At 39.3% G+C, this 27,683-nt stretch overlaps 2 long non-coding RNA genes across 2 annotated transcripts in view; both read left to right on the top strand.

Moving 5' to 3' along the window:
• Nucleotides 1-27,683, top strand: part of LOC128087875 (uncharacterized) — a 65,459-nt gene that overhangs the window by 15,249 nt on the left and 22,527 nt on the right. The window lies entirely within an intron of this gene.
• LOC128087876 (uncharacterized) lies at nucleotides 1,944-27,683 on the top strand. The gene is made up of 4 exons (XR_008210048.1): nucleotides 1,944-3,494; nucleotides 4,092-4,170; nucleotides 17,519-17,630; nucleotides 26,134-27,683. It is a non-coding gene; the product is annotated as an uncharacterized LOC128087876 (long non-coding RNA).

Here is a 27,683-nt window from a genome sequence, read left to right as displayed (position 1 = left end):
ATGAAAGACTGTCCCAGAAAACTTGCTATCTCTGCCTCTATTTTGGTTCTAATTTGTTAATTTACGGAGCTTTGCAAAACTGGCTTTGCTCTTTTTACTGGTTACACCTATTCCTCTGAATGGCAGAGCATACCATCCATGGTGGTGTTACAGTGCTTTTAGCAGTTTACTACTGTGGAGACCAGAACCTTTTTTCAGTTCTTTTTAAATCTTTGCATTGCAAGGAAGAGATTATCTGCCTTCCAAAAGTCAGAGAAGAGGTGCTTAGGATTGTCCCCATAAAGTAGCTGTTCTCACATTTTCAGGTTATCGACTCCATGCTGATAGAGAGAATATTTCCCATCACAGACCCATTCCACCCATCTGTCAGCCATGGATGATATGGTAAGACTAGAAGATAAATACACTTAGCTCTTTTAAAAGCAGTATGAGTAGGGATTATGCATTTATTTTTTTTCCATGTGAGATATAGTAACAAAGTCTTCAGGGACTTTATTAAACCTTCTACTCTACTTTTTTTGCACACTGCATACACATCAATGTCTACTTGCAAATATTGTTTTTTTTCTTAGCCATCTGACCTTGTCATCTCCGTTAAGCATGCTGTGGCCTGGTTCCTTTTTTTCTTGAACTGATTTCCTTATCTTCTGTTTCCTGCTTCCCTCCCTGAGAATGTATTTTGAAAGATTACTGTCAGGGAGCATGACCTGGAATAGTGCTCAGTTCATGTTACTAGTCTACAGACATAATTCAATCCAGTAGAATATAAAAGTGGCTATCCAGAATTTTTGTAAACTAAAAAAAAACAACCCACTTAAAAAAAAAAAAAACAACGACCCAATCACCAGAGTAGTTAATGCAGAAACTAGTAAGATCCTATCCACAGGCCAGTTTGAGTGTGGACATGAGCAGCATGATTGTGGACATGAGCAGCATGAGCATCTCTGTGTCTCCCATCCGTGTTGCAAAGATGGAGGGGCGATACTTTTCCTAGCACAATACTCACATAACTCATATAAAATGTGCAACTTACTGACACAACTGTATTAACCATGAAATGGCCAAGGTGCAGCAAGGATCTAAGAGACAAGGTCAGACTCATCTGATGTCTGGAGTCATCTTTATCAGAAATGAGCCAGAAAAAATAAAATACAGGCTAGTTTTAAATTATAGTTGATCCATGAAGTCTATTGTATGGCCACAATAGAGTCTTTGTTTTCAGGACATAGCCAATGTTATGAAGAAGATGGATTTATTGTCAGACCATAGGAATGCAACTATGCTCTGTTTTACAGAAAATGTCATAAATAATACACTCAGAAATCACCCTCACAGATTCAGAGCACTGTAAATTACAGAAAGTAGTTGTGTGAATTCATTCTACAGTGAGTTAATTAAGGCTTCCATAAATCCATTAAAGAAAAAAAGATACAGAGAAAGAAGAAAAATCTATGCTTTTGATTATGATTTGAAAAGAGGGAATGAACTGATGAGGCAGAGAGAAGTAATCAGTTTCAGACATCGCGTTACAGATGAGAAGATGTTTACAATAAGAGTAGTGAGTGTAAATAAACAGCAAGAAGCTGGGCTCTAGACTGCAAAAGGAGAAACAGGAAAGGGAAGAGATGTGTTGAGCTAGAGATAGTCCATGGGTTTGGAAGGCAAGAAAAAAGAAGGTATCCATCTGGATCATGTACTGGATGGAAAGTTGAGTGGAACAGAATGGTAGGAACTAACATTGTTGTGAAGAAAAGAGAGGTATGAAGACTTTTAAAGGATGACTGCAGAAGAGATGGTCTTTAAAGGTGTCTTTTTGGGATGCCAATACATAAATTTATGCACTTATAATTCTCTTGTGCTGGCCTACTGCACATCAACAACAAAAATTCGCACTCCATATAGCTCCCATTGTACTGTTCTCTCTTCACATTTCAGGCTGTATCCAGAGTGTGCAGAGGAGCTCTGCTCCCCATTTGGTGCAATTACTGACTGAGCACCTGAAAGGGTGAGATCTCAAAATACCTCCCAGAAAAGGATTCGGGTTACAAGGTTGGATAAGTGGTAAGAGCTGGCAGTAGATTGCAGATTCAGGCTTGCTCACTCCAAAGGAATGTTAGCTCTCTCCACTGCTCTTGCACACCACACCACGTCATGCCATGATACACTGCCTTCCAGCAAGGCAGGGATGCGCTGTGTTTCTAGATAAGGAATATATTTACAAAGTTCAATTTCTACAGGGCAGAAGAGGAATTAACTTTATCTGAAAGCGCTCTGTTTGTACCTAGCTTTGTATTTATGAACTGCCAGCACAGAAGGCTATGATTCCTTTTAAGAAGATTGACTTGATCTTTGTTTGAAAAAATGCAAACAGAAAACTCCTGCTAGCGTAGCCACATGGAGTGGAACAGATAATTTACTTCTGTCAGAATGCATTATTTGTGGATGTCAGTACTGTGTTCCGAATAGGATGTTGAAATACACTGTGGGTATGTTACTTATGTACATTTCCAGAAAGATATAGCTGGTAAGAACAAATGAGCCGTAATAATAGGTAGTTAAAATGTTAATGGAATAATGGAGGTCAAGCAGAAACAGTCAGTCAGTCAGTTACCAATAAAAAAAGGAGACATACAAGAGGTCATCTTCTTTCTGGAAGACAAAAACTCTCAATTCATTAGAGAATGAGCATCTACATGAGCACAACTCCCAGTCTGATTCCAATCTGAGCTTATAGTTTGATCCCAGTTTGGTCTTTTTCCCAAATATTTCTTGTTTGGGGCTTTTATTTTTGAACATGAATTATTTAAATTTTGAATTCAGAAAATATTTATTACTGAATATCTGAGTATTTTTCCTAAACTGAAGTGAACCTGTAAAAAAGAAAAGAGTCATTAAAATAGAAAATAATTCGAATATTTTCTGTAAATAAGCAGTAGTAAAGTCTCACTGAACTGCTTATGTGAAGCAGAAGGAAAGCAAATCTAAGCTTGAATTTTGACAACTATTTGAATGCTTCCATTGAATGGTTGAGCTTTCTTGTTAAGCAGTTCACACTATTTTATTTACAGACGAATTTGGATTCAAAGAAAATCTGGGGGCACAAGAAATAAATCCAAACTATTGCAATTCTGGCTAGCACAGTTGATTAACAAGTGATCTTGATTTGAAGAGTGGGGAAAGTTGTGTGGAAAAAAATGTCCAGATATGAAAAGGTGTACATAGTACCTATGGGCTGCAGTAGATTACTTCCCCTCATGGGACATGGCATGCAGAGCTTGATACACTAGGACTTTTAAGAAACCTCTCAGGAAAAGGATATAAAATACTGGAGTGTTTAAAAGGAGTGATTTCTCGCTTTTCTGTCTTTCTGAGGTGAGTCTTCTTGGTAGAACTGGCAGGAGTGATTCAACTGATCCCCATCTCTGCGTGGTGAATTACCATGCTTGGCACATGCAGGCTTGTCTGGATTGCTGCTGCTCAGCCAGTTAGCACAGGTATCTCTGCATTATGTCTGTTTGGTCCGTGCCCAAATCCTACACTACTGCATTTCTTCTGTTGCTTGCGGTATTGTCTTGTTCCACAAAGACTGTGCAATAATTAAAGGCTTGTTCTCAAAAGAAGTGGGAATGTGCAAAATATATTTGGTTCCCACAGTAGTTAAAACTACTCCACTAAACTCTCATTAATAAGGCATCTCTTGCAGAGTCATAATGATAATAGAAACAGCACTGGCAGAGTACTGGGTCAGTGCTTTGTGTGCATACATGTTCTAAATGCATGCAAGGGATTCTATTAGAGCTTTAAAATCATTTCAAAGGCTTTGCCTCAGCAAATTTTCATGCTCATTTAAACCCCTGGTTTGTCATTATAAAGTGTATTAACTTTCATATGCTTAATGCTTATTTCTGTCCTGAGAGAAATAAACAAATAATACTTGGAAAATGTGCTTCCTGGGAAAGGAGACTAAGTGGCAGCAGGGCACCGTTTGCACTTAGAGCTGATTGCTTTAAAAATCTGATCTAGAGTTCAAAAGGTGAAAAAACAGTCATGGTGAGCGTGTGCACTTAACTTATATTTTCTTTTTCACTCAGAATGAATTTGCAGAGCAGTTTTCTGACACACGTGAAGCAGCGCCAGTTATTCAAGTCTTACATGGATGAGGAGAAAGCGGTAAGTCACATTTGTGCAGTATTTCTGTGAGACTGCTAGCCTCGAGTGCAGACTGCTCCCTGCTGCTGCTACTGTATATACTTCATGAATGACTGGTTTAAAGTGTGGTGAAACCACAGTGAGAAAATATGCGTTTCTTTTCCGTAGGCTTTTAGAAACAAATAAGCATCTTTATGAAACTACGGTGTCTCTTGTGCCAAAACATTGGCGTGGGGCAGCCCACAGCAAATGTTCATGTAAGGCCATTTAGAAATGTTTATTCCAGGAGTGAACAAAGCTCAGAGGGTGTTGTTTGGCTGGAAAGGTGTGTGAGAGTAGAGAAAGAAGAAAGTTGAAAAACAGACGAAAGAATCAGGGAAATTTCCTTGGGACTGTTGAATCTGAGGAAGCCCTTTATACTGCAGGGATTTGGAGTGCTGAGTGGAGATGTCTCACTGTTGTAACCAAGAAACAGAGCTCTGTAAAAAAGCAGGAAAGCACTTTGCTCCATATCTAACTTATTTTCTGAAAAAAAATACTGTCCTGTGTGGAGAAGCTTTTTATTTTCAGGAAACACTGAGATTTAGAGATGATTTCGTGTTACTTCTTCAGGTACACTTACTGCCATTTTGTACTATTAGTATTCGGACTTTGGTTTCTCTTAATCACCTACTGCTAACTGCAATTAATAATTTTTTCCTGATACTAATTGCAGTTACTAATGTGCAAATAAATGCAAATATTGATTTTGCAATGTGGGAAGATCAGTTGGAAGCTCAGATGAAGGCCATCACATTGTGGTGTGTGATCTAATCCACTTTTTAGCATACTATGTTTAGTGTTCTAATACAGAAACTGCTGAACTAGTGAATGTTTGGGAATAAATGCTCAGTGAAACCAGTTCTTAATATTTTGATGGCAGTTTATTGGGGTTTAGATAAATGTAGCTTAGCTCAATTCTTGCGTCATCACGTGATTTATTAAGTGCATCTTCTGCGACCTTATCACAGTACAATTCATTTATAATCTGTCCTTATAACACACATGGAATTTGCTTGTTTTAGAAATATGTAGTGGCAGTGGGTGGAGGGAAGGTTATAAAAAAAGTTATTGTGGCTGGGGATCTGAATCAGCGTAGGGTTTTATATGAAAATTGCCCTACAGGAGGTACAGCAATTCTACACAAAGAATGTGCAATTTATAAATGAAACCTTTTACCCTACTCTACTTCCTCCACGCACAATTAGGCTTCTTGAAAAAAAAGAAAAAAAAAAAAAAAGCAGCCATGGTGCAATGCTAATACTTATGAGTGATGCATGATTGATGATCCCCTAAAGGCAGCGAGAGAGAAAATTACCTCCTTCCCTCATTTAAGGACATTATTAGAAGACTTGTTGAGTTCAAAGCTCAGGAAATTATGTTAAGAGGACTGGATAAGGCTTTAAAAAAATCAGGAGAAATTATTTTCTCAGTAGTTAAAGGTAAGATTCCTTTTAATGCACTGTGTAAGAAGAAAACCTTGACACACTGTTACATGATATTCTCTAAAAGTATTTGTCATATCATTTGTGATTTATTTGCACAAGTATTCCTCTCTCCATGTACTAACTGCACTGTAATCTGCAACCAATGCAAATTAATGCTACATTCTAAATGCTATGTCCTTGTATCTCAGTGGGAAAAGTAAACAGATCCTTCTCTCAGCTGTAAAGGTAACATGATATACTGGGAAAGAACAGGATGAACTGATGCTGTTCAGAACACTGGGGTTTTGGAAGTGGGACAGGGTGAGCATCAGCCAGCAATGTTCACTTCTAATGCAGGAGAGATGGAAAATAGTAGTGGTTCTGAACAGACCAAACAATACTTTTCTTTCATTTTTGACTTGCATTCTCTGCTATTCACAGCATTTTGTGCCACTGCTCTAGTGTCAGTCAGGACCTAGTGAGAGGTGTGCTTCAGCTGATCTGGGGGACAGGGGGCTGGTCTGTCCTGCCACTATCCTAATGAAGCACGGTTCCTCCTTTTCACTGGTTTCAGAAGGAAACAAGACTCACAGTGTCCCTCTATGTATCCATCTGATCTGTGCCTGAAGACTGAAGTAGGAATTCTCCTTATAATTCAGAGTTTGGAAAAGTTCGTTGTCTAAAAGATATTACATTTACACAATTTGCTGTGGGCAGAAAAGAGATGGCATCACCAGCCATGTTATGGGAGTATCCACCAAGCACTTTGCCCTTTTCAGGCTATAAGGGAGAGGTTTTATGATCACTCCAAACAGGAAGAGTTCATGTATGTTTAGGAAAGCCTATATGTTGAAATGACAGATAAGGTATCTTGCCAGATAAAGTAGATCACAGTGGATTAGTAACATGTATCTGCCTTATCACAAGGTCTTGATGTGATTTTTATAGATGTCTTGGGGGAATTAGAGCAATTTTGAGATTTTGTACTCTTGTAGGAGATTTTGTCTTGTAAGAGAAAAATATATTTCTCACCTGTCTCCAGACAAGAAGGTAATAGGTAGTTAGACTTTATGAATCACATCTGAGTTGATTCTTTGTAGTCATGGTCAAAACCAATCCTTCCCTAATAATATGTCTTCACAGCACTGAAAAGTTATATGTGTTTTAGTGCCCTGAAAAGGCTAGGCAGAGCTGAACATTCCCATTTTTCTTTCACTATCTGGAAACTGAAAGCTTTTTCTATACACAAAAAGTAACAGCTTTTTTTTTTTTCTTTTCAGACTGGCAATATCTAGATATAGAGAGCTAACAAATCAAGGAAAGATAACAGTATCGTATCCATGTTAAAATCATTCTCTTAATGCATTGCATCTATTGCTCTCATAAAATAGGAGCTGTCTTATAGCTACCACTCCGCTCCCCTCCTCTGAGAGTACAGCTGACAGGATAACGGCAGCGGCCATGTCTAAGTTAACTGAGCCAGAGCATTTCTCAGCTCCTATGTATAAAGCTTTTAGACGTTTCATGATGTGTCCAGGAGAATCACAGACCCAGGTACTGCTTCCACTTTCAGATTTGTGATTTTCTTGGAAAGGAAGCAAGCATATAGGCCTGAAAGGAAGCATATTTGCTCCCCGAATGAAGCATGGGGACAATCAGTAGCATACATTTGATGCAAAATTTAGATTTATACATTGCCTACATACCATTGCATAGCTGAATGTACCAATGAAAACATATTTTCACCTCAACTGGCTCACTGCAAATTTGGTTTATAAAGCTCAGTGCAAACCGACAAAGTGGCGCCTTCATCATCATTAAAAACTAATCAGGCCCATCGTTGCTGAAATATCAGCTTGTCTTGTTTGTATACAGAGTACATCATTAGTTTATGTAAATATGAGCAACAGGCTTCTTCAAGGCTCCCCACACTTCATCCTGCATTCCTCTCATGACAGGAAAAACAGTTATATCCATGAGCCATCTCAACTGCTTCAGCACAATATGCTTCAGACATGGCCTGGGATGCATCCTTTGAACCTTCGAGGCTGAAGTGTCGCAAACTATTCTCTATGCCAGCAGTGCTTACTCAGGATATTTACAGCTTTTTTTTTAATTCCTCACAGTGATATAAAAATATTGTGCATAGGCGAGAATCAGTGCCAGATATGCTTGCATGTGCTGAGAGGAGAAGAGGAAAACTGCAGCAGGTAACTCATTTGTTTGGCTTTGTGGCCCCAGTGGGGTCAAGAGCAGCATCTTCATCAAATCTGCCACAGCTTACATTCCTTGCATTCTTGGTGATGTACATTTTAATAACAACCTAGTTGTTGTTTCTTCAAGGAATTTTTGACACAAACTGCATGTTAAATTAAATAAAAGATGTAAATAGCACAATTAGCACAAGGAAAAATATCCATGAAAGCATCAGATCTGTAAAAATGTAGCTAATTGAGTGCATTAACATTTAACTTCTGCATAATAAGATGTGATTGATGCAACGAGTTAATGCATCAGCCTTTCACCCTAGAAACCTTTAGAATCACACAGAAATGAATTTGGTAGCTTCATACAACTCTCTTTGTAACATTAATCCACTTTATACACGTCACAGCGCAGTTTGATCTGCCTGGATGCTAAAGAGGGTCAGGCAAGTGAAACAGAGTGGAACACCCCCCTCAGCAACCATGGGGCAGCTGGCTCCAGCTGGTCCACTGCTTTCCCTTGTGTCACTTATTGCTTCATGAGGTTCTTTCTTCCTAGAGTGTTCATCATTGCTCCGCTGACATCTGTGCTGGAAGCATATGCAAGCTTAAAATTTGCCCCCTCTGGTTTAGCAATATCAAAGTAATAGTCTGTTACTTAGATTTCTCATAAATACAGCATGAAGAAAAGCCTTCTTGGCTATTTATTTTGCAGTCGTGCTCTAAAAGAGAAAAGGATAGAGAGATGCATGCTTCTGCATCCCAGAATAAGTAGGCTGTGAAAAAGAGGCCTTTATTAGTATAATTTTTTTTCATCACTGTGCTCCACTTACATGATATCAAAATCAAACTGCATTAAGCTATCAGACGGTCACAGTCAATCAGATCTTTCCAAAGCATGCTCCCATTTCATTGCGTGCAGTGTAGACAGTACTTAAATATTAACTGACTACAAGTTACATTTAGAAACATTTTAAAAATAACCCTTTTCAAGCTTTTGACAACAGATGTAAGCCAAAGGCTTTGTGTGTGGAGAGGGGACAGGCATACTGGTACCTAATTTCTCATCTACGCTGAGTAAGAATCAGTAATAATTTAGTACAAATTTCTTAGTGCTTAGATCCTTAGAACATAAGCAACCTGGAAGGGTTAAAAGTAAGCAGCAAAACTAGGGTCAAATTTTGACACTTGGTTATGGTGCTTTTTTATTCAAATCAAAAAACAAATATTTTGATCCTCATAGTATCAATGCACACTGATATATTTGTAAGCTAAGGATGCACAGTTCTTCCCCTTTTCATTTGTAACCTCTTTGAAAATACATCTATGTACTTGTGCAAATTTTACAGGTTGTACAATCTTTTTTTTCCATTATTCCTGGCTTTGATATTTGCCAGCCTGACAGTCAGTCAGAGCAGTACAGATCTTGGGTCTGTTGTAAAGGGAGCCCCAGCAGAATCAGCTTGTTTTTCTTTGACTGATGAGTGTCTTGGTTTGTTATTTATGTTCTTTGATTTGGCACTTAGCCACTGAGATGCATTTTCTACAGCCAGATAGGGAAAAAGAGCTAAAATGATCAATTGAACAAAGAAATGTCTGCTTAAAATGAAACATCCCATTAAGATTTTGGCAGGGGAAACATTTGCAGCCCATGTTTAGACTTCTGCATACGCATGCAACCTTCCAGTCTGAGCAAGAAAATGACTAATATTTGTCTCAGCTCTGCTCTCAGTCAGTAAGGCTACCAAACATGGAGTGTCTTTCTGTTTCATTCAGTCTGCTTGTGGCACTCCAGCAGCCTCCATCTGTTTGTCGCATACAGAGCACCACATTCATCCTTTCCACCCTGTAGTGGTGGATCATTCCTGCAGTGTCAGGATGCCTCTTGTTGCTGTCTCTAGCAGCCTGGCCAGCTCAGAAACACAGCTGTAACATGCACAGTGAAAGCTGCTCCACCAGCTCTGACGCAATGCAGATACCTTGTGCTGAAAGGAGGGTATGACTAAGATCCCAGCCCTTGAGGAGGGCTACAAAACAGAACTCTCATTGTCTGAGCAAGTTTGAGGACTAGCAAGTAGTTACATAGATGACTCTCACTGTCAGCTTGAGGCAAAGGAGTTTTGCAAAGTGCTCAGCCTAGTAAGAGGGACGACTTAATGTGAGCTCCAAGTCAGGCAAACAAGCTGGGGAGAATGAGAGTTCAGATATACATATATATATCCCAAAAGTGCGTCCTTCTGATGCCTAACATTCTTCTCCTCAGGATGCTGCAGCCACGTTCCTAATGTTAGGTATAGTACTACCTATGGTATCTTTCTGTTTCTCATCTTCAGCTTTAAGTCATCTCTCCCAGATAAAAGCTATGCTGTTTAGTCTCATCTGCAAGTGGCTCAGGTAATCTCTATAAACAATATTCCACCTCATGCAAAAGAATAAAACAAGAATGAAGCTATAAGCATATATTAGTACATATAGCCCTTTCAGGCAGTTCATTATTACCATCCCAGCTCTATAGCAGAATGTGGATTGCAGTGCTGCCGCACATCATGCAAATATGATGCTCTCTATATCACCTTCCAAACCTCCTCTTTTTGCCTTAAGCTGCCGAAAAGCTGTGTTGGAGCTGCCTCTTGAGATGGTAACAGCTCTCTGGTCAAACAATGATGGTTAGTTCATGTCAGGCTAGTGACATGTTTCTCTAACGTCAGTTTTTTCTGAAGCACCTGAACATCTGTAATGTGAAAGACGTCCTCCCATGAAACATTTTCCTATGAATCCTGGCATTTCACTACTTTGTGCTTCAATTATTATTGACTAATGAATGCAACAGGAGGATTTCAGAGGCTACCCAGTGGAATAAACAGCAGCCTTTATAAAGGCAAAGAATCTAAATACACAGGCTGATAAGAGCTGAGTATCTGTCAGTTTAAATGGCATCCAGCATGTGAACTTTTAATTGAGAAGCGTTGCGGCACCACGTATTCCATTTATTACTTTCCATTAACTTGCATGTGACCTATTTCTCTACCTCCTGACAGGTTCATCCTTCTGAGAACTTCACAGACAAAATGACATTTTCACTTTCTGCCTGCTCAACTGTGATCTTAGTTTGAAAATTGTTTAGCATTCATTGGTAAAAGAAATAATGCCACAGGCATTAAACATCGCTTCATACTCCCCCTCCTCTTCTTTAATTTTCCTTCTATTTCTTAACCTGGCTTATCTTAAAGGCTGGAAAAGTATTTGGTTGATCACTCTGCTTTGTCTCTTTTTTGGCTAGTTGAAATGAAAGAGATTTCTTGCAGTCATTTATGTGGCAAAAGAGAAGGCAAGAAACATTAGAACTGTTGTTAACCTTAGTCCTTAAGAGAAATAAAGACGTATGCTAAAGAAGTAATTAGTAGTTATGAACCACCGTAGTCACCAACATTCAAGTTCATACTTTTACCCACATAGTTTCTACCTTTTTTTGCCTATGTGATTCCTATTTTCAAAGCATCAGAAATGTAATTTCAGTGGTTTTGGCTGCAAGTACAGATTTCTTATAACACTATGTTCTTGCTCACTTTCACCTTGCTGAAGTGAGTGACAATTCTGCTATGAATGTTGCTTGGTGGAAAGCCCTTCTGGTTTCAGATAACTAGAGGCTGAAACCTCCACGGTACCTTCAGTATCTAATACTAAAGAGTTTTAAGTGCCACTTTAAAATCTAATGGTATAATATTCACATAACAGAGATTTATGATCCTTCTAGTTCTTGAGGCCACTGCTATCCAAGTGAAATTAGTAGAGACTACTAGTATCCAATGTGTGCCACCTGGATGGTGTTAGTGGGAACATCTATATTTCTACGAGGAAAGGGAGAAAAATAAATCATTTCCTCTCACCCATGTATGATTGTTGGATAAATGATCTTATTTGTCAAGACCTTGAAGTTGTTTTTCACTAGCAGAGGAAGCCACACAACTACATCATACTGTAACTAGCAGTGATTTAGTGAAATTAAGATATATTTCTATGCGTCCTTTGATAAGTAACATTTTACTGATTTGCCATGCAGTTGATGTTTCATTGCTACGAATGGTGGTAGATTAAGAATGTTTTAATTCATTTACCAAATCTGAATAGAGATTGAACTCAATACTGAATGCATTAAGAAATGATTTTGAAGAAGTGAGGGCAAAATATTTTTAGGATGTTTATACTAGTTTACAGCAGTAACAAAGTAGATTGCATTCATGTATGGAAGTTATTCTTATATGAAAGAAGCCTAAAAACTTTGTAAAATACATTTTCATACTTGCAAAATGAAAATGATCGTTTATGTTTTAGGAACATATTATCTATTTACATGTTGGGGTAGGTACCTGAATATAAATGCTGGATTGACAAAGCAAAAAAATTGATTAGAGAACATACCTGATTATCATGAATTTATTTAACAAATTTTAGAGAAAATTTTAGTTTCCTCCCATTCAATGAAACATTTTAATCTTTTACAGTGTGGAAAATAGCATATGTGCTTTCAGCAGCATCCCTTCCACACAAATCTAAGTTTAGTGTAAATTGGCATTCAGATGCTCATTCAGAGGCAAGCTGGCTATTTACCTTTGGTCAGATAGTTCCCAAGAGCTGCCACGAGAATTAAAATTGCTATTTCAAATATTGGAGTGTGAACTCCAAGCCTCTGTGGGAAGGATTATCTACATTCTCTGTACTACATTATAGTATTATACATTCTCTGTAATCTTTTCATCTTCAGCCCAGATAGTCATCAATTTAATTTTTTTTAAATCAATTTAAATTTAATTTAATTTTCCCATACTGAAGAAAACAGAAATTATTGTCACTCACTTACTGTTTAACTGCCTTTTCCTTGGTCACAGAATCATAGAATCATAGAATGGCTTGGGTTGTAAGGGTCCTCAAGAATCATCAGTTTCCACGTCCCATGCCACTGGCAAGGTTATCAGCCACTAGATCAAGTACTAGATCAGATTGCCCAGGGCCCCATGCAAACAGTCCTTGAACATCTCCAGCAATGGAGCACCCACAGCCTCTCTGAGCAACATGTTCTAGCACCTCACCACTCTCACAGTAAAAGACTTCCACTTGACATCCAATCTAAATCTCCCTTTCTTTAGTTTAAAACCATTATCCCTTGTTGTATCTCTGTCTACTCACACACTCTACTCTACTCATTTCCTTCATGATTATAAACTCCCTTTAAATATTGGAAGGCCACAAGGAGGTCTTCCCACAGCATTCTCTTCTTCAGATCAAACAAACCCAGTTCCTTCAGCGTGTCTTCATAGGAGACATGCTCCAGCCCTCTGATCACCTTCATGGTCCACCTCGGCACCCATTCCAACAGCTCCACATCTTTCCTGTATTGGGGCCCCAGATTTGAATGCTGTACACCAGATGGGTCCTCACGAGGGCAAAATAAATAGAGGGGAATAATCCCTTCCTTCTCCTTGCTGGCTACCCCTCTTCTGATGGAACCCAGGATACCATTGGCTGCAAGCACACACTGCTGGCTCGTGTTAAATTTTTCATCCACCAGAACTTGTAAGTCGTTCTCAGCAGGGCTACTACCAAGAAATTCTTCGCTCAGTTTTATACATATCTGAGATTACCTCTTTTGTCTCCAGTCATTCAGTGTAGCAGATCTTGAAGTCAAAAAATCATCATTCATTTCCTTACCCTAATATCTTTGCTTGGACTAGCTGCAGTGTATCTTATTTCATTCTGAGTTGCAAAAGGAATCTGAATGGTACCATTTTGATTTACTGAGAATTTCCCTGTGTTACACCCAACTTTCAGAATTCTTGCCATTTTCCTAAGGGAAGTGGTCCTCAAGAACCAAAACATACCTCAGAAATCCAGCAAATATGAGACAGACTCTGTGCCCCACACTAATGTTAATTTTCGTTTCTTTTCCCCATACAATCTTGTTCTTATCCTCCTCTTCTATGAACCTTGCACATGGGAGATTATATCTGTGGAGACACTGTACTTCTTTATGTACTTTTGTGGGATTCCACAGGTTTTTAAGTAAATGAATCTCATTTTTGAGCTAATTTAGACATACTTGTTTAAAAACTCCTTGATCATAGATCCTTACATTGTTGTTAACAATTCAAATGTATTTCTAGCAGAGCTCAGCAGCAGAGACACAATTTCAGCTGAGATTCCTGAAGGTGCAGGATTCTCCATGAAGAGCCTATGGTATTCAGCTCCACAGCTGTTTCTAGCACAGGATTGTGTTCTGTAGGAAGCAAGAATTAATTTGCCTGTGTGTATTTTAAGACATAGCTATTCATTTTTAGCACATGGATCAAAAGGTACAGGGTAGGTATTCATTACAGCAGCTGTCCTCACACCTCAGCTGAGTGTGGCTTCGATGAGGAAACTGTGATAAGAGAGAAAGGCACTTAATTTGCTGAGGTTTTGATAGTAAAGGTAGTTCTAAAAGAACACAATAGGTGGTTGCTTAGAAGATGTTACTGTTAGTTTGGGCAGGAGAATATTCAATTTTAGACAGGAAAAAAAACTACCTCAATAGTTCTAAAATAAGACATTATATTAAGCTATGACATTTTGTTTAAATAACCAGTGAATTCCCATTCCTATTGTTAAGGTGTTTTGATTAAGATAAAAAATTTCATCTCCCACATCCTTCAGTTGACTTATAGTGTTGTATGCACTGACTTGAATGCATCTTTAAATATCAGATCTTCAGAAGAGCCTTAGAAATTCTATCTTTTTTTGATCTCTCTCACACATAACCCACTTTAGTTACCATCTGTAGCAAATGCACCATGTCAACAACATGCTCTTTCTCACCAGGTGCAGATAGCATTACTATTGATATTCATTCCTTTCTTAATTACGTCTTGCACTTCTAGTTATTCTGCCTCAAGTATTTTAAGTATTAATCACTTCGCAGTCACTTGTGCTAAGCTGAACTTGGCTATCTACTTACCTCCCTGCCATCAACAAACCAAAATGCACTGATTGCCTATTTGAAAGTAGACTGGTGCACTATTTTTTCACTGCAAAGAAGGTTTGTTTTCCCAGACAACTCTCAACCTTCTGATAATTTGCTTTCCTTAGCTGTCTTTCACTGCAATATCTTGTCCAATAGACATGCAGCCAGCAATGTCCTTTATAAAATTACTCACAGTTCATTACTCAACTTTTATTAACCCTGTTCAGCCTTGTTTTTATCTTGTTAAGCTTATTTTGCATCTTCTTCCCTCTAACATCACTCCTTCACTGACATTGCCTCTCCTTACACTCTTGTTCCTTAGCACATAGGTTCTAAGTGGTTCAGGGGAAACAGCAGAAAGATACTTTTTCTCAAGTTACTTATGGTTTTGCCACTTGCTGACAGCATTGAAACTATGAAGAGGATGAGTGATTTTATTGTGCTGACTGCTTAACAGATGCAGTGCTGGAGAGAGGAGATCTAAGCATAGAAATGAAATGGCTGAAAACAAAGACGAAGAGATTTGAATTAAGTCTTCAAGTACGTGAGAGGCTGCTTTAGAAAGAAAAAAGAATTATTTATTCTTTCAGTCCAGGGTGAATAGGTAGAGAAATATCGGGATAAAGCTGCTGGAAGATTTCTTCTAAATCCTAATGTGATGTTGGCATACATAACAAGAGAATTATCACCTGTTTTGTCCTGGCTGAGCCATTCTAGCCCCATTCTTTGGAGTCTGCAGGCTGTTTTTGTTAAATGCATTACTATAGTTACTTTCGGGTGTTTCTATTTTAAAAGCTCTTTGACCACTTAATTAAAACTATGGCCCTGTTTCATTAGCTGTTCTGTAAGTACAAAACTATTCCCCGACATAAAGTGCAAACTCAGAGAGCATTAAAAAACATTACCATTGATTTTTATTTTTTTTCTTAGCATTAGCACCTGAAGATGCCAGGCATAGTTTCAATTCCTCCGGGTAATGCAGAGTGTATGTACCTGGCCATTACAACTAGCCAAGGTTATTACAGCTGAAAGCCCTTCTGCTGTTTATGGCAAAGCGCAAGGCTCTTCAGGTTCCCAAGCAACAACTGCTGATTGTTATGTGGAGCTCTGTAGCTGCAATATCTGATGGTCCTTTCTTGGTCATTTTCTTTCAAAAAGATTTTAATTAGTTAAATTATCATTTTCTCTTTGTAAAATAAATAGATATGGATAAAACATACCCATGCTGCACTCTTGCTGACTTACTCATGCTGACTCCACTCTTGCCACTCAAAGTGGAAGAGATGCAAATGTAAAAACTACACAAAGCCACTTATAATTTAAGTAGCTTCTTCAGATGCTTCTTGCCATTTCTTGACATCTGTTTGGTTATACTTCAGCTGAGTGTTGAAGTCCCACTGTGAAAATTGTTTATCTTTTTTTAAAGAGAGAGAATTTAATCAAGATAGGTCTTTTATTGTGTTAAATAAGGAATTCCATTAAATAGATGACTGAATGAGACTATCAAGTTCTTTGGCTAGGAAATTGAGTGAAGAGTGGTAATAAACCATCACTGTTGAGATAATAAAACAAAATTGTCAGCATCATACATTCTGATTATATATCATATCTCATTTGAGTCTTACAATGTTGGAAAAAATGTTCTGGAGGTCCTGCAAGGCAGATGAGTAGTAAGAAACTCCCATTACATGAAGACAACTAATATACTCTGAAGCAGATGTTTCAAAGTAGATCCAGAAAACCCGAAGTTCAACAGGGATAGGATAAATTGTTTTACATCTCCTTGCAATAACTAACAGGAAGAATTGGCTTAAACTCCCAGCCATGCGGTACAATGCATCTTCCAGCTTATGTATTAATAGTATCGATTTCAGATGGTATTGTTATCCTTCTAAATGTTTGGTCAGTTTTTGCATCACAGTATTTTAAAGTGTAGCCGTAATCTCTGCAGTTCAGTTGCATGTGGTGTGAAGAGTAATTCTGTAATATCTTTTTAGAAGTAGCCAGAAGAACTGATGGATACCTCTGCTGCTGCTGCTGCTAACACTGATGTGTCTGAACAAACAATTCTAGCTGCCATGAAAATCTCTCAGGCACAAACTCAGTTTTCTAGAGACAAGCGGCTCCATCCCCAGAACAGCCAGTAAGCCAGAGGCTACCATGGTTGCCTGAATTAACATTGAATGAAAACCTGGGTCTCTTATATCCCAGGTGAGTTCTGTAATTGCTAGCAATCCATTTAGAAACCAGCAGCAGATGGTCCACGGTGCATTCTGTGTTCGTTGTGCTAGAGATTGTTTATGTTACTTGGCACTTGAGGAACTGGACTGGAGCAGGTGAATGCAGGCTTGCACCATTGCTACAAGCCAGAAAACACAAGCTAAACATGAATTTTCTTTTTGTTAGGTGAGCACCTGAGCGTTCAAGATTTGTAGCATTCCTAAATATTTTACTCTGTTAAATTCTGCCTTCTTATCTCTGTCAGAACTATGAAATATAAATCAAGCGAGGAAAATAGAAGTGTTTTTCTTCTTGGGGAACAAAATTTTATTTTTGAAATCAGTAAGTGCAATTGTTTTGCCCATCAGTGTGGGAAATATTTCAGTCTGCAACCTGTGTTACAAGCAGTTTTATGTGACGCTTCTTTACTGTTGTCCATTCCTTTCCCTATTCCAATTTTTGTCTCTGTTTGTTTGTTTAAATAGCCTTTCCTTGTATTCGGATGGAGAGCCACCATTTTCCATTCGATCTGTCAGCAAACCTCACTTTCAGAGTTTGAGTCTGAGTTAACTGAGTTTCTTCCAAACTGTCAAATGGGTGAGCAGTTCAACTTCTTCCTTCCTCCGTCCCTCCCTCCCTCCATCCCTTGTGTGTTAGGCTGCATTCAGCAGAACTGAAGTTCATTTGCCATCTTGCCATCTACCAGAAGGTTCAGGGCTCACCCATGCTCACCAAACCACATCCCTCATTGCCATATCTACCCTTTTCTTGAAAACTTCCAGGGATGGTGACTCTACCGCTTCCCTGGGCAGAATGTTCCAATACCTCACTGCTCTTCCAAGAAGAAATTTTTCCTAATATCCAACCTGAACCTCCCCTGGCACAGCTTAAGGCTGTTTCCTCTTGTCTTATTGCTGTAACCTGAGAGAACTGACCCCACCTCACCACAACCTCCTTTCACGGAGTTGTAGGGAGCGATGAGGTTTCCTCTGAGGCTCTCCTCTGGAGTAAACGATCCCAGTTCCTTCAGCCATTCCTCTTAAGACTTGTGCTCCAAACCCCCTACAGCTTTGCTGCCCTTCTCTAGGCATGCTCCAGAGCCTCTCTGTCTCTCTTCTGTTGAGGGGCCCAAAACTGAGCATAGGACTTGAGATGCAGCCCCACCGGTGTCAAGTTCTAGCTGGTTTTAAGATAGAAATGCTATTTGTTTTCAGCCTTGAGAGGCTAGTAAAAGTGTAAATGTGACCTTTTGAGTAGCTGAAATACAAACTTGCTGTGCAGCTGAAGGGAAGGAATTGGTTCACATGGTTCACATTCCCTGGCCTGAGCATTTTGGTTTTCAAGGTGCAACAGATGCCTAACACATTAAGCTTTACTGACCGGTTGCCTCCCTTTCATTTGGAAAAATATGACCCCACTCATGAGCACTACCTCCTGAAGTTCCAGCATCAGTGATGAAATCCCTTTTGTTCTCTTAAAGGTCTTTTCTCAAAGGGATATAAGACTCTATGCTAAAGCAGTTTCAGAAAGCTTAGTTTTCTCTACCTTCTCTCTTATGCCTGAGTACTTTTATATGGAGTGTGAAATGGGTTGGGAAAAGCCATTTGAGCAATCAGAATAGGGGTAAAACTCAACTAAATGCTTTGGTCTGGTCCAAGCTTACAACAGATGCTCTAGCAACAGTCATAAATCTGATGTTATTGGCTGCCCTTTACTGGAATTATGTAGTTCATACCATCATTCCCTGTCACTGGAGAGTTCAGATGTATGCTTTATCATTTTGTAAAACATTAACATAAGCCTATTAAAATGCAAAAGCATCGCATTAATATGGGGTAAATCACCTAGTTTGAAGCCTTTAAAGTAGGCTGTGAATTATCCGGTATCATGATAGATATAGCCAGCAAAACACAGCAAGCCTCTGATTAGCCCCAGGGTAAATTTCAAGAGGTCATTAAGATCAACGTATTCCTTTAAATGTAGACCTTGTGTGAGAGTATGTGAAAAAGGGAGGAAAAAAAGAAAAGGAAAGCCTAAGTCTTAGGGGAGGTGATGAAAGAGATTCCAGTCTTATTAGAGTGCAATAAAACGTGACCAATACCAGACTCAGTTAAAAAAGCCTGGAGGCAAAACCACCTCTTGTGTTGTCCTGCTTACAGCAACAATTAGGAGAATTGAGTTTCCAATAGGAGATGCAAGCATGAATCCCTGATAACTGAGTGCCAGAGACTATTTGTCAAACACCAGGTAAACAAACAAATCTGGTTCCAGTGGAGATGTTTCAAACAAAATGGAAAGCAAACACAGTTTCAGAAATATCTAGTCATCACTAACTAATGCACACATCTGTTCAGTGTAGAGAAAGAACAAACAAAGAAGATATACCTGGGGTATTTGTATGCTCATTTAATTGGCTGTATTTTTTAATCACAGATAATCTCAGGCAGTGTCTTTCAGTGTCTGATTAGAAATGCTACCAACCTGGGTGAGCACTAAGTCCTGTTAATCTGGCCAGGAGATGCATTACAATTAATTTTATCTGCACACTGCCTGTTCTGTTTGCTCCTAGTACAGGAAGAAGTGCTGCACCCACCAACATGTTTAATTAGATATAGGACCTTCTTCCTTCCGCATGTGTAATCAACTTCTGCTATTAGGACTCCTCTGAGAGCTGGTAAATGAGTAGCATATATAATTTCTTCATTTGCTTACCTGTATACTCCCTGTTTTGAACTGGGGCAGGCTTCCTGTCCAGCAAACTCTGTTCTTTGTGGATACATCAGTGGTGTGTAGCAACCTTAAGAAACATAGGTAACCTATGGTAGTTCATGACGCTCAGGTTCTTGCCCATTGGAAAAGAGCATTATTTTTAGAGAAACTTTTCTTTTTCACACTCTATTTTTTTTATTATCTTCATAAAAATGAGGATAGAGGCTGTGCATTAGGCATTACCAGACACAGTTCCATTGCAAAGTACTTAAACTCCCTGTAGGATGGTATCAAAGCATTACCCAGTTCAGTGCACAGAGGTGAGCTCCTCATCACAGCTGCTTTCCTGCCCCCCTCAGATAAAAGTGTACTCAGAGTGTATCAGTAAGTTGCAGTCTGACTTCAAAATTGCCAGGGGACTGAATGCATCTTACCTCTTTTAATACATGACACAGATTTCCTAAGGCAATTTTATGGTCCTGGTGACAGGTCAGGGTGGATAGAGTGTATATGTTGAAGAGAGCCTGCTTTTTGGTGGGTTCAGCCCACTGCTCTGGCACTTACTTTCCAAAAGAATTAAGGAAGACAGCGAACCCACTGAACTACCAGGCAAATTTTGAGATACACCATTTTGAAATTGTTTTCCCATAAATACCCATTTCTTTATGTCTTCTGCTTCTTACTCGACTCGCTTTCAGAGCTCTACAATATAACAGATTTCTCAAAACACCTCCTCCTCTAATGTGCTTGGACTCTTCCATTTTCTGCTTTTGCTCTAAACCTTACACAGGCACAAAATTCTCTGTGATGCCTTTTCCTTGCACAGATGCTGTTTGCATTGGTTACAGTGATGGGAAACCTTTGAGAAGGTGGACCCAAAAGATTTTCTGATAGTTTCCAGCTGTGCTCCTGAGGCGTTAGAACAACATAACTGGCTTTTATTTATGGCATAAATTATAGAAGTGACATGAAAACAGACGAGTTTATTAAAACAGAGTGAATCACTGATGACATTTAAGTCTAATTAAGTCAGGGTATTCAGCTTAATGATTTTATTCCAGAGGAGGTAACTATTTTGGAATTCATAATGTTTAACACAGATCTCCTGGAATACAGTATTGTACCTACGGGTGCCATTATCAGGGTCTGTAATAGCAAATGCTTTCACTTAAAAGGTTGTGCCAAGTTAAATCATGGTGAAATTGATCTCAGCCATTTGAAAATGTTATCCCAAAATGTTGTCACAGTTGGATAAACAGTTGGGCTGGAGGAAAGATGAAATACATTCACAATGGCTAGGTGAGTCTATATGTAGCCTGGAATAAGATGGGTAAAGCCAAAGGGTCATTATCATCCTCAGCTGTGAAAGTACCCTGTAGCTTTGTGTTAAAAAAAAATACATAAATGAAGTATATTTCAGACTTAGCACCAATCGGGGAGAAAGCTGCTAGGTGCTGTCCCTCTCTCTGATGTAATCTATGCATTTCAAAAGACAGACTACAGTAAATCATTCACTAGTGCCCTGGCTGTCTTCTCTTGCTTCTCTACCGCACTGCAGCATTCCTGTCTCTATGCAGCCAAGACATGTTTGTAATTAGATCTGATTTGCAGACTTTGCCCACAGCTTAGCAGTTCAAGGATATTTTGTTGTGTAAACTAGATTCTGCTCCTCTGACTTAACTGCTGTTATGTAGACAACCTTCCTGGAGATTAAACTTTAGATTCTGTCCTTCAACACCATTCAGACTGGCTGCTTGCTGCTGTGATGCTTGAATACAAAATGCTGTTTATTTCTTCAGCAGAGTGTATTGAGCTAACCCTATTATCACTGCTGACAAGCAATGCTCAGAGGGGCCAGTACATGCTAGTGTGCCATATCTGCGTCTCATGGGACCTCTAGAATTCATATCTCAATCCATATACTAGACAGACAGATTGCACGTAGAGCTTTTTTCCCCTACCTCTTTCTTTGCAGTCACAGCAATATTGCTGGTTGGTAACAAGAGAGTTCCTGACCCGGTCCTCTGGGAGGGAAGGTATTTGGGAGTTTTGTTTTCAGCTTTTTTTGGATGGGCTTTGCTGATGGCACTAAACACAAAAGGGATCAGAACTATGAATTTTGGTGTTTGTTATGGTTTTTGTTGACTGAACAGAGCAACAAATACGTATATTGTGCCTACCACCAAAAGGCCCCCTTTGCAAGTCTTTGGCTTGCTGAGCTGCTTCCATGAGTCCTTTCTGCAAAGGAATAGCAGCCTGATATGAGAGCTTTGTAATTTGCTTTGTTTTTTCTCCTCAAGGCCTCTCTCTTTAGACCAAACACAGAGTGTAGGGTGCCTGGGCATGTCTAGGTTCTGCAGTTCCAGCCATTCTGTGATTCTGTAATATGTTTTTGCATGGTCTTCTGACTGCAAGTTTCTCATTTTTCCTATTTTGATTTGAACAGTACCAGTGTCTATAGATGTGTAACAGAGCAACTGGCACAGGATTTCAAAAAATAAATGATGCACTCAGACCATTACAAATAGCATGTTCTTGCTTAGACAATAGTGACACTGTGCACTAAAACAATACAGTGCAAACCTAGAGCAAAAAAACCCAAACAACGAACAAAGCAGATGAAACAATCCCACATGAGGATAAATAAATAATTACTAAAACCCAAAGCAACTTATCCCAAGATCCATTTCAGTACATCTGCAGTATGTGAATGCAACTGCCACTTTTTTTTTCTTTGTGAAGAGTTGTCATCTGTCCTGTCCTTGCTTCCCTGTAAAATTGCACTGGATCTGCCAAATCATACATACAATATTAAACACCACAGGCAAACTTTACGGATTCGTGCAGAGCAAATGTTATGTAAACTGTTGAGATGATTCTCTCTGAGTCCTGGTTTGTTTCACTGAATAAATCTGCTGAGTTTGTTCCTCCAGCTAACTTTACCACTCACACTGTTCATTTGTTATTTCAATCAGGAATTTGTGAACATTTCTAAATTTCTAAAGTCAGTAGGGCACATTTCTAAACGGACTTCACTCAAAATACTGAACATTTATTCAATTGCAATGCATAAAATTTACATATTCTATTGCCTGTAAATGCAGCTCCATTATTAGACTTTGTTCCACCAAGAGAAACATACAGTGAAGGGTCATTTTCTAGCTTAATAGTCCAGCAGAGGCACAACCCTGAGTGGTTAGTACAGAAATAGACAAACTTGTTTATACTGAGGACTGTGCTGGCCAGCTGCCAGAAATCCAAGTGCTACACTTCATTTATAGGGATATTTGCATAACCTTGTAATCTAAAATATGTTTTTCTGATATTATTGACTTAATGGCAAGAGGAAATGAATGTGTCGATTCCACTGCAATAAAAAGCTGTACATGATTTGATTTTCCTTTCTTTTGAAGATACAGCATTTTGCATCTTGAAGATAGTGTGCTGTATCTTGAGAACTCCACATATTTTCCTTCATGTCTAACAAGTTGGGTGTCTGAAATGCTTGTTGGTTCTATAGCTCTGAAGGGCAAAGGACAGCATGAGATAAAAAGGTGAGATCTGGCTGCTTCCTTTCATTTTAATGGAAGTCCTACCAAAGTACTCTCATTATCTAAAATGACAATGGAAAGAAAGCAGTCACAATGCTTATCAGGATTTACGATGCTGCAGAAGCGAGACTGGCTGCCACGTTCAGACTCTCACATGGTGATAGAGGCTGTCTCTAATTGAGCCTGGCGCTCCAAGCAGGGCCCGGTCTGGGATCAGACCAAGTTTCTCAGGTTTTTAATTAACTGGAGGTTGGAAACCTCGAAGGCTGGAGGCTGCATGGCCTCAGTGAAGTGTGTTCTACTGCTTGACTGTACTCATAGGGCAGAAAGCTTTATCTCTTCTTTCAATTTATGCCTGTTGTCTCTTCTCTTACCACCATACACCACCCTGAAGAACTTGACTGCATCATCTTGATAACTCCCTTGTGGGCATTGACAGGCTGCTGTTTCATTCTCCCTGAAGCCAGCCCTTCTTCATTCTGAAGACCTAATCTCTTAGCCTCTCCTCATCAGGCAACTGTTCAAGATCTCAGACATGTTGGTGGCCTCTCACTGTATGTGCACCTTGTTATCAATGTCTTTCCTGTGCTAAGGGGCCTAAAATGGGACTCTGTATTTAATTATAGTCTAAGGAGTGATGAGCAGAGGGAAGATCAGTCTTCCAAGTATGCCAGTCTACTGGACACGCTCCTTTTCATAAAACCCAGAGTATTTTGGGAAGAAAAAAAGGAAAATCTTTATAAATTTTAAGGAAAGGGAAAACTAGTACATGCTAAATCACCATTCTATCACGTGGATCAACCACATGATCTGGGTAGAGAAAACTACTGTGTTGCTGGATGTTCTTTTTTGATTTATAGATTCCTTAACATTTCTTTCTGAAGGTAAGAACCTGTACAACAAATCTGGACCTAAAGATTTAGGACTTGCTTCTGCAGATTTCTAAGAAATAATCCATGTCTCCTAAGAGGTCTGGAAACCACAGACTAAACGAGATGAGATAATATTATAGTACTATTCTGGAGCACACGCTGTTCTCAGCCACTGCAGCATCTCATAAGTGCTGCCATATAGGTTACTTAAAGGAAGTATTTTGCATAATAAAATAAGGAAAGAATTCGTGTAAAAGCATGGATTTTAATTTTATCTGATGCTGATACATATTTGCTGTTAGGGAAGTGCTGACTCTTGTTAGTTTGCAAAACAGAAAGGAACAGATTAACCAAGCAACCTCTCAGCAAGGGTGCCAGAATGCACTATATTTATCCTTGGTAAATACAGCTTTGTAAATTGCCTTTGCTTTCATTATCTTTCCTTAAAAAAAAAAAAAAAAAAAAAAAGTCAAAATTGCACCAACTGCACTAAAGAAGGCCTACAATAAAGCTGGAGAGGGATACTTCATCAGTGTCAAGCTTTAAACTAGATGAAGGTAGATTTAGGTTAGAAATTCTTTGCTCATAGGGTGGTGAAGTACTGGTACATGCCTCCCAGAGAAGCTGTGGATGCCCCATCCCTGGAAGTATTCAAGAACAGGTTGAATGGGGCCTTTGGCAGCCTGAGCTGGTGAGTGGCAACACTGCTCATGGCAGGGGGTTGGAAATGGGTGATCTTTAAGGTCCCTTCCAACCCAAACCATTCTGGCATTTTGAGGCATTTCTCCCTTTACTGAAAGCCGGACTATGTTTCAACACTGTACATCTCCTTTACTAAAAAGCTGAATTGAGTATAAGTACCTCTGACATTTTATAGTTAAAAATTTCCATGGTCAGCGGGCCTTGTTCTTTCAGTGGTCCATGTGCCTTTCCCCTTTCCTTGTCTGTTCTGCTGTACCTTCAAAGTTATGCTATTGTCCAAGCAGCTTCAAGTCTCCTCCTTACCACCTGCTTGTACTTTTGCTTTCACAGATGCTCAAGTTAATTCTTTTAGCCCTGTTTTGTACTTCCTTCCTTTGTACTTGAGTGAAATACACCCAACCATAGGTCACATTTTGCTTTTGCTTCATACACCATCGAATGTCTTCAAAGAGCATTTCAGGATTCAGAGACTTTATGTACAATTTTTTGTCCTTTTCAGATCTTTCTTGAGCAGAAGTCCCACTGCTCCCATCGAGACTCTCTTTGAGACTTTCATTTCCTCCCCTAAGCCTTCTTGTTGCTATACTTTCTCCAGATGTCATGAGTGATACTGACTTCAGGAAGTCTGACAGGCCCTGTCACAAGCTTTTCCCATCAATTTACCTTCTTTTCTCCTAAAAGCTTTTGTTCCTGGTCTTTTTCTGGTCTGTTTCCTTCCCCAGTGATGGAAGCATGATTGAACTGCTCCCTTCCCATCTTTCCTCTCTCTGATGGCTCCTTCTGTTCGTCTCCCAAATGCATTTTAATGTTTCATGTCCTTAAATACTTAAAACTAATACCATGATAATCCTACTTTCTTTCTTCTTGACTATCTCTAGATGAACTCATCTGCTTCCCCACTTTCCCTATGTCCTCATTGTTCCTTACCGGTCTTCCAGAAATGCAGATCTTACAAACACCTTCCCTTGCCTGACCATTAAGTCATGTTTTTGCCTCACCAAAACTTTCCACTCCATGATCAAGCACTTATTACAACACTTACCCACCAAGTCTCTGGTTCCTTTTATATAGTTATCAGTACCAAAGACAGTGGTCCGTTCAGCTTGCTCCCTCTCACTTAGTTTGATGAACTCCCTCTTGCTTGCTGCTACATTAATTCCCAGCTTCTGGATATCTCTTTTTTTCTTGTTCAAATTCCTCCTCAAAATTCATTTCTTCAGAGCTGTTGTTATTAACCCACCCTCACCCTTCTGTTATTGTTTTCAGACTCTTTAGCAATGGAAGAAAAAGGAGACAACAAAAAGAAAATGGACAGACACTTTGTAAGCTGTCAACTTCTCTGTATCTTCAAAAACATCTTTTGGCATCCGTTGTTCATTAAAGGACAAAGTAGGACAGAGTTTGCCTCACCACAAATGCTCCAGGCATCTAACAAATATTGGCAAAAACAGCAACTGGATGTTTCTTCTGTGCAGTCACTGGGAGTTGTCTACATAAAGGGATTGCATAACTAGGATGCTGTCTCAGAGGCCGACTGTCAATCTCTCCACCTCTCCTGTGAGCAGCAGAGAATGATTTTGTAGTAATAAAGAGCTATGAGATGCCAGAGATTTTCATCTTCTCGTTGACAAGAAAAAAGCCAAAGGAAATGGATGTAAGAGATCCTTGTCTGAAGGGAAGGCAAGATGCCATTTTCATGTAGTTCTAAAACACTCTTCAGTCTCTTCACTTTGACTGTGTAAGAAGCTGCTGCGTCACACAGGATCAACATGGAAGAGAAACAAAGGGGCCACATGTAGGGCATGCTGTTTCCTGGGGTACTCATGCTGCCAGTGGGAACCACAATTACTCACTCACTGTCTGAAGAAGTGGGATTCTGCTACCAACATCAGCTGAAGGGGAGTGTGATCTGCTCTTGCCATGTCAAAAATTGGTCAAGAAAGATACTGAGCTCTTTGCAAAAATATGATTCCAGCTAGAAACAGTGACCAAAAGAGGTTGCAGAGAGTGGCTGAAGAATTAAATCAGTTTAATAAATGTGTTTCAGCTGCAAGGAGGGCCTAGATCATTCAACGTTTTTCCTCTTTTGGTTTTCAGGATAAACTGGGATTTGTTGAATGTCATTATCTGAAGGCAACATCCTTGTTTTGCACCTTAATTCCATGGCAGAAGAATGTACATCTGCACTCAGTGGATTTCTAATGTTGTGCAAATAGCTTCCCATATCCAAATAGTGTATGTATCAGCAGCAGTTACCTGGAGAGCAGTATGAAACATACTGTAGTGGAATATGAACACAAAGGACTCAAACCAACTTTGTGCAAGGAAAGGTTTATAACAAACTCTGGATGTCCAGTGACTCATTCCAGTGTGGGGGGGACAAAAACAAATTTGTTTATAAATACTGTTGGTAAAAACTACTCTATTATGAAAGAAAGGGGGAAGGTAATGTTTCTTTCCTCTTCACCCCCTCAATAAATTTTTACTTCATAAAGCAAAAGATGATACAGTGGTACTTACTTAGGTCTGCAAGTGAGTTTTCTAGCTTGTTGCACACTAAACCCCTTGAGGCACTGAACATGTGCTTTTGCCAGTAGGTATTAATATGTTTTGCTTCCCACCCTTACACAAGCTATTTCCACTAGATCCTTATTCTTTAAGCAAGAGAGAAAAAGTAAGGGAGACAGGATAAATTCCTCTTGAATAACACAGCTTGTTTCCACAGCCAGAGCTAAGCCAACGGGAGGTCTCTAAATTAGCTATTGGAGAAGCATTTCAGGATGGTCTGTGTGGTGGAATGGAGTTGATAATAGAAG

Source organism: Tympanuchus pallidicinctus, unplaced genomic scaffold, assembly GCF_026119805.1.
Source record: "Tympanuchus pallidicinctus isolate F22 unplaced genomic scaffold, pur_lepc_1.0 scaffold31, whole genome shotgun sequence".
Taxonomy (NCBI): Eukaryota; Metazoa; Chordata; class Aves; order Galliformes; family Phasianidae; genus Tympanuchus; species Tympanuchus pallidicinctus.
This window is presented reverse-complemented; position numbering and strand designations above follow the sequence as displayed.